This window comes from Chrysochloris asiatica, unplaced genomic scaffold (assembly GCF_000296735.1).
Source record: "Chrysochloris asiatica unplaced genomic scaffold, ChrAsi1.0 scaffold00516, whole genome shotgun sequence".
NCBI lineage: Eukaryota > Metazoa > Chordata > Mammalia > Afrosoricida > Chrysochloridae > Chrysochloris > Chrysochloris asiatica.
This window is the reverse complement of record NW_006409034.1, coordinates 536,566-544,542: the sequence shown is the minus strand read 5'-3', so window position 1 is coordinate 544,542 and position 7,977 is coordinate 536,566.

The following is a 7,977-nucleotide window of genomic DNA, read 5'->3' as shown; positions in this document are numbered from 1 at the left end:
GAAGTCAAATCAGTTCTGGCCCACAGCAACCCTTTACACAACAGAACAAAACACTGACTGGTCCTCCTAACAATCATTGTTATTCTTGAGACCATTGCTGCTGCCACTGAGTCAATACATATCCTTGGAGGTTTTCCTGTTTTTCACTGACTCTTCACTTTACCAATGATATGGGTTAACATAGTGGCAGCAATAATGGGCTCAAACATAAAAACAATTGTGAGGATGGCACAGGAATGGGTAGTGATTCCTTTTGATGTGCTTAGGTTTCCTATGAATCAGATCTAACTCAATGGCACCTAACCACAACAACAATATTCTGGATGTGGAAGAAAAAGTAGTAAAAAAAACCCAAAGTTTTATTCTTCACGGTATTTATAGTTTAGCTGGGGAGACAAAAACAAACAGGAATTGAATCATTTCCTCCAAAAAGATGTGTGCAAATGGCTAGGCCATGATTCTCAGTGTTAAGTAATTATCTTCCATTTTGTGATCTGCCAAAATTATACTGAGTGTTATAAATCCTGCCCTCTATGATACTAACCCTCCACCCATCTTCCAGTTTGCTGTACTATGCTGGCTTGCATACTGTTGTGATTCTGGAGGCTATGCCACTGGTATAGCCCATCATGGGCATATTTCAGGGGAACTTCCATAATAAGACAGACAAGGAAGAAAAAGATATGGACTTCTTCTGAATATTTAGTCACAGGAAACCATATGAATAGTACTGGAACACTGCCAGATAGCACCATAATATTGAATATTGAAACATTATAAAGAGCAACAGAATATTGCCAGATAAAGTGCCAGAAAATGAACCCCTCAGGTTGGAAGCCATTAAAAATAAGACTGGGGAAAAACTGCCTTCTCACAGAACAGTTGCTCATGATGACACAAATGGAGTAAAGCTTTTGGGACCTTGATTTGCTGATGAGGCACAACTCAAAATGAGGAAAAACTGTTTTTAAAATTCATTAATAATCAGAACATGGAATGCACAAAGTATGAAGCTAGGAAAAATTGAAGGTATCAAAACCAAAATGAATCACACAAACATTCATATTCTAGGCATTAGTGAGCTGCAATGGACTGGTATTGGTCATTTTGAATCTGACAATCACATGGTTTACTATGATATGACGTGAATGAAAAATTGGAGAGGAATGACACTGAATTTATCCTCAAAAAGAACATTTCATTATCTATCTTAAAGTACAACTCTGTTTGTGATAGGATGATATGTGTTTGCATACAAGTTGTTGTTGTTAGGTGCCATCAAGTTGGTACCAACTAATAACGACCTTATGCACAGCAGAACGAAATACTACCTGATCCCAGGCCAACCTCACTACTGTTGCCATGCTTGAGTCCATCGACACTGCCACTTGGCCAATCCATCTCGTTGGGGTCTTCCTCTTTTTTTCTCTCACCCTCCACCTTACCAAACATGATATCCTTCTCCAGCGACTGGTCCCTCCTGACAATATGTCCAAAGTATGAGAGACGAGGACCGATTAATACCATTATTATTCAAATTTAAGCATCTAATACTAAAGCCAGTGATGATGAAATTTTGGAATTTTACCTATGTCTTCAGTCTGAAATTGATCAAACATGTATTCAGGAACTGATCATTAGTATGAGTCAGAACCGACTCCATTGCACATAACAACAACAACAAAGTCATTAGAATGCAAAGGTTGGAAACAAAGAGAAAGGATCGGTCATTGGAAAATAAGGCCTTGGTAATGGAAACTATGAGGGAAGTCACATAATATAATTTTGCAAGATCTATGACTTTTTCTTTGCAAATACCCTTGTAAACAACATTAAAGATTAATATCTTCAAGTACCTCACAAGTTGGAATACACAGAAATGAAATTGACTATATCTGTCAAAAATTTTTAAGAAAAGCTCCATATCACCCATCAAAGTAGGCCACAGTCAGATTGGGGAACGGACTATTACTCATGAAAGTACAGGCTGAAGCTGAAGAAAATTAAAAACAATCCATGAGATCCAATATATGAACTTGATCATATCCCACCTGAATTTAGGGATAATCTGAAGAACAGATTTGATGACTAAGACACTAAAGACTAAAGATCAGAAAAGCTATGGAAGGATATCAAGAACATCATACAGGCAGAAAGCAAATGATCACTAAGAAGATAAGAAATAAGGAAAATACCAAAATGAATGTCAGAAGACACTGAAACTTGCTCTCCAGTATGTTGTTGCTGTTGTTAGGTGTCATCTAGATAGTACAGACTCATAATGACCTTATGCACAACAGAAGGAAACAATGCCTGGTCCTGGACAAGTCTCACAATCATTGCTATACCTGAGCATGCTGCTACCATCACTGTGACAATCCATCTCACTGGGGGTCTTCCACTTTTTCTCCAACGCTCCACTTAACCAAAAATTATATCCTTCTCCAGGAATCGGTCCCTCCTGACAACATGTTCAAAGTATGAGAGATGAAGTCTAGCCATTATATCTTTCAAGGAGCACTCTGGCTGTATCTTCCCAACACAGACCTGTTTGTTCTTTAGGCAGTCAATATTCTCCTCCAACACCATAACTGAAATGCACCAATTAGTCTATGGCCTTCCTTATTCACTGCCCAACTTTCTTATGCATATGAGATTATTGAAAGTAACAAGGCTTGAGTCAGGAGTACCTTAAACCTCAAACTTACATCTTTGTTCTTCAGCACTTTAAAGAGGTCTTGTGCTGCAGATTTGACTAATGAAATATATAATTTGATTTCTTGACTGCTGCTTCTGTGAGTGTTGATGGTTGATAGAAGCAAAAGGAAGTCTTTGACAACTTTAATCTTTTCTCCATTGATATTGATGTTTATTGGTCCAGAGGTGAGGGTTTTGGTTTTCTTTCCAGCCCATACAGAAGACTATGGTCTTTGGTCTTCATGAGTAAGTATTTTAAGTCCTCATCACTTTCAGTAAGCAAGGTTGTATCATCTGTATATCACAGGTTGTTAATGAGTCTTCCTCCAATCCTGATGACATGTTTTTCTTCATAAAATCTAGCTTTTCAGATTATTTGTTCAGCATACAGATTGAATTGTTGTTGCTCTTGACTGTTGTTGAGTTGGTTTCAACCCATAGCTACCCTGTATAGGTTGCCAAGAAGTGGCTGGTGAGCTTGAACCACCAACCTTGCATTTAAAACTGACATTGCAGTCCAGCGCATTAACCCAGAGCACCATATATGGTGAAAGTGTACAACCCAGGCACACATCTTTCCTGATTTTAAACCATTCGGTGTTCCATTGTTCTGTTTGAATAACTGCTTGTTGATCTAGGTACAGGTTCCTCATGAGCACAATTAAGTGTTCCGGAATATTCATACTTGTCATGATCCACACAATTGAAAACCTTTGCAAAGTCACAAAGACAGATACACATCTTTCTGTTATCCTCTGCTTTCAGTCAAGATCCATCAGATGTCAGCAAAGATATCCCTCATTCGATATCCTCTTCTGAATCCAGGTTGACCTTAGAAGTTGTCTGTCAATGTATGGTTGCAGTTTTTTTGTACTACCTTAGTAAAACTTTCCTTGCAAGTGATATTGTCCAATGAATTCCACCTTCCATTGGGATACCTCTCTTTGGAATGGACACATATATGGATCTTTTCCAGTAGGTTGGCCAAATAGTTGTCTTCCAAGTTTCTTTGCATAGATGAGTGAGTGTCCCCAGTGCCGCCTCACTTTCTTGAAATACTTCAATTTGCATTTCAACTATCCCAGTGTTTTGTTCTTTGTCATTTACTTCAATGCATCTTAGACTTTCTCCTTCAGGATCACTGGCTCTTGATCATACACTACATTTTGAAATGGTTGAACAGCAACCATTTCTTTTTGGTACAGTGATTATGTGTATTACTTTCATTTTCGTTTGATGTTTTCTGCATTCAATATTTTGACCATAGAATTCTTCAGTTCTGCAACTTGAGTTTTACATTTTTTCTTCACTTCTCTCAGTTTGAGATGTGCTGAACATTTTTGTTCTATTTTGATTTCCAAACTGCAGGTCTTTGCACATTTGCTTGTAATATTTGTCTGCTAGAACAGACTTTGAAATTTTCTGTTCAGTTCTTGTACCTCACTTTTTCCATTTGCTTTAGCATCTCTATGCTGAAGAGCAAGTTTCAGAGTCTCTTCTGACATCCATTTTGGTCTTTTCTTTCTTTTTTTTTTTTTTTTTCCTTGTCTTTTGCTTGTTCTTGATGTTATCCCACAATTCTTCTGGTCTTTGTTCTTAAGTGTTTAATGTATGAAATCTGTTCTTCAAATCATCTCTAAATTCAGGTGGTACATATTAATTTATATTTTGGCTCTCCTGAAATTGCTCTAATTTTCTTTAACTTCAACCTGGATTCACATATAAGCAATTGACCATTCTGCAGTCTGCCCCTGGCCTTATATTTGACTGGTGATACTGAGCTTTTCAACCGTTTCCTTCCACAGATATAGTCAATCTGGTTTCTATGTATTCCATCTGGTGAGATCCATGTGTGTAGTCATCTTTTGTGTTTTTAAAAAAGTTATTTGCAGAACTGCAAGTTCAGCAGTTCAAGCTCACCAGCTACTCATTGGAAACCCTATACAGGGTTGCCGTGGGTTGGAACCAACTTAACAGCACTTCACAACAACAAGTCACTGGTCTGACAAAATTATGTCATGCATTCTCCAGCATCCTGTCTATCACTGAGGTGATATTTTTCAACTATTGATCCTTTCTCTTTGTTTTTAATCTTTGCATGCTAATCTCCAGTAATTATCAATACATCTTGATTGCATATTTGATCAATTTCAGACTGAAGAAGTTGGTGGAATTCTTCAATCTCATCATCACTGGCTTTTGTGGGTGGTGAATAAAATTTGAATAATAGTGATATTAACTGATCTTCTTTGTAAGCATATGGATATTATCCTATCACAGACAGACTTGTCCTTCCTGGCTGATCTTGATAGGTTCTTTTGATGATGAAAGCACCACTATTCCTCTTCAATTTGCCATTCACAGTATAGTAAGTCATTTCAGTTAACTAATTGCTAGTGTACTGATGTTTATGCACTCAATTTCATTTTTGATCCTTTCCAATTTTCCTAGAGTCATACTTCATACGTTCTATGTTTCTATTATTAATGGATGTTTAGAGTTTTTTCTTTTCATTTTGAGTCGTGCCCCATAAGCACATGAAGAAAGTCCCAAGGGTTTTATTTCATTAGTGTGATCATTTTCAATTGTACTATGATAAGGCAGTTCTTGCCCAGTCACATTGTCTTTGCCTTCCAACCTGAGGCCTTATCTTCCAAAAATATATCTGACAATATTCTGGTGTTCATCATGTTTCAACATTCAGTAATCTGGTGTTGACAGTGTTCCACTGCTATTCATAAGGTGGTCTGTCTCTCCTTCTTCCTAGTTTTCTTTGTCTGGAAGCTCAGCTGAAACTTGTCCATCATGAGCAACTCTGCTGTAAAATACCTATGGCATTACTTCCAAAATCAGAGCAACACACAAGACACCATAGTTTGACAAACTGATGGCTGTGCGGTGGCTCTCCAGCATAGAGACGCAAAAGCAAATGGAAGAAATGAGTAAGCAAAATAACTAAACAGAAAAATGTGAAGGTCAGCTTGAAAAGACAAAGTCAAATATGATAATGAAATGTTCAAAACCCAAGGAAAGAACACACTCAGTATTTCTCAAGTTGAAGGAACTAAAAAAAAATTTCAAACCTCAACTTGCAATAGTGAAGGATTCTGTGAGCAAAATATTGAATGATGAGCGGGTCATCAAAAAAACATAACAAACAAAATAAAAAGATGGAAGAAATATACAGAGACACTGTACCAAAAATAAATGGCTGAAGTTCAGCCATTTCCATAATTAACATATGATCAAGAATCAAAGATACTGAAGGAAGAAGTCCAAGGTGCACTGAAGGCATTAGCAAAGAACACAACTCTGGGAATTGCTGGAGTACAAAATGAAATCGTTCAACAAACTGACATGGCACTGGAGGCAGTCACTCATCTGTGCCATGAAATTTGGAAGACAGCTGCTTTGCCACCTGACTAGAAGAGATTTGTATTTGTGGCCATTACAAGGAGAAGTGACCCAATGTAATGTGGAAATCATCAGACAATATCATTAATGTTCCATGCTGATAAAATTTTGCTAAAGATAAGTAAAACACAACTGCAACATTATATTGACATGGAACTCCTGGAGGTTCAAGCTAGATTCAGACAAGGATGTGGAACAAGGGATATTCTTTCTGAATTCAGATGGATCTTGGCTGAAAGCAGAGACTGTCAGAAAGATGATTGTCTGATTCCTTGACTACACAAAGGCTTTAGATGGTGTGAATTTTGATAAACTCTAGACAATATTGTGAAGAATGAACATTGCATAACATTTCATTGTGCTTAAGGAAACTATACATATACTAAGAGGCAATTGTTTGAACAGAACAAGGAAACACTGAATGGTTTGAGATAATGAAAGTTGTGTGTCAGAGTAGTATTCTTTCAACATACTTATTCAATCTGTATGATGTGCTAATAAACTAAGAAGCAGGATTATAAGAAGTAAAAACCTTGCATCAGGGTTGGAATAGACTCATTAATGACCTGAGATATGCAAATGATACAACTTTATTTGCTGAAAGTGAAGAGGACTTAAAATATTTACTGATGAAGGTTAAAGACCACAGCCTTTGGTATGGGTTACCCCTTAATGTAAAGGAAAAAAATCTTCAGTACTGTACTAATAAGTGAAATTCAGGTAAATGAAGAAGAGATTGAAGTTATCAAACACTTCATTTTTCTTGGATCATCCATCAACACTCATTGAAGCAACAGCCAACAAATCAAATGGCATATTACATTAGACAAATATGCTGCACAAGATCTCTTTATAGTGTTCAAGAGCAAAGATTTCACTTTAAAGACTAATGTGTGTCTGAATCAAGCCTTGGTATTTTAAATAACATTATATGTGTGTGAAAGTTGGACAAATAATAAAGAACATTTTAGAAGAACATATGTATTTGTGTTATGGTGTTGGAGGAAAATATTAAAAGTACCATGGAGTGCTAAAAGAGCATATAAATCTGAGTTGGAAAAAGTAAAGTCAGAATGCTCTTTAGAAGCTAAACTGACTAAACGTTGTCTCTCATACTTCATACATATTACCAGAAGATTGCAGTCTGTAGAGAAGGACATCATTCTTGGAAAAGTGGAAGGCCACCAGAAATTAGTAAGACCCCCAAGGAGATGCTTTTGCATAGTGGCAGCAGCAACCTGCCCAAGTGCAGCAATGATTGTGAGGTTGGCACTGGACTGGGCAGTGTTTTGTTCTGTTATGCATAAGGTCTCGAAGAGTCTGTACTACTCCAAGATACCTAGCAGCAACAAAATAAAAAATGATATTTAATTATGAAACACTGGTGACACACAGTGGTTGAAATGAACATTTGTTAAACTCAAGATTATGTTTGGAACCCACCATTCATTCCGCAGGAGAAAAATGTGGCATTTTATTTTTCTAAAGATTCAGTCTTGGAAACCATATGGAAAAGTTCTACTTGGACCTATGTGCTCACAGTGAGTTGGAATCAATTCAATGACAGTATTTTTGCTTGTTTTTGTTTGTGATGATGATTATGAGGCATGATTAGAGGCTATTACATTAATAATGCAGGGTACGAGCTGCAGAATTAATTGTATTTGAGTCAATATCTTCTGGGATATAAAACAGATTAAATAACACAGATAGAGAGATATCTGTGCCATCAAGATAGCAGAATTGTGAACTGAGTGCATTCTTTGGACCTGGAGTTCATGCACTATGAGACTGATAGTATTAGAAGATGACTGAGGCCAAGACACATGGAATTATCCAAAGGGGACTGAGAACACAGATGTTGAA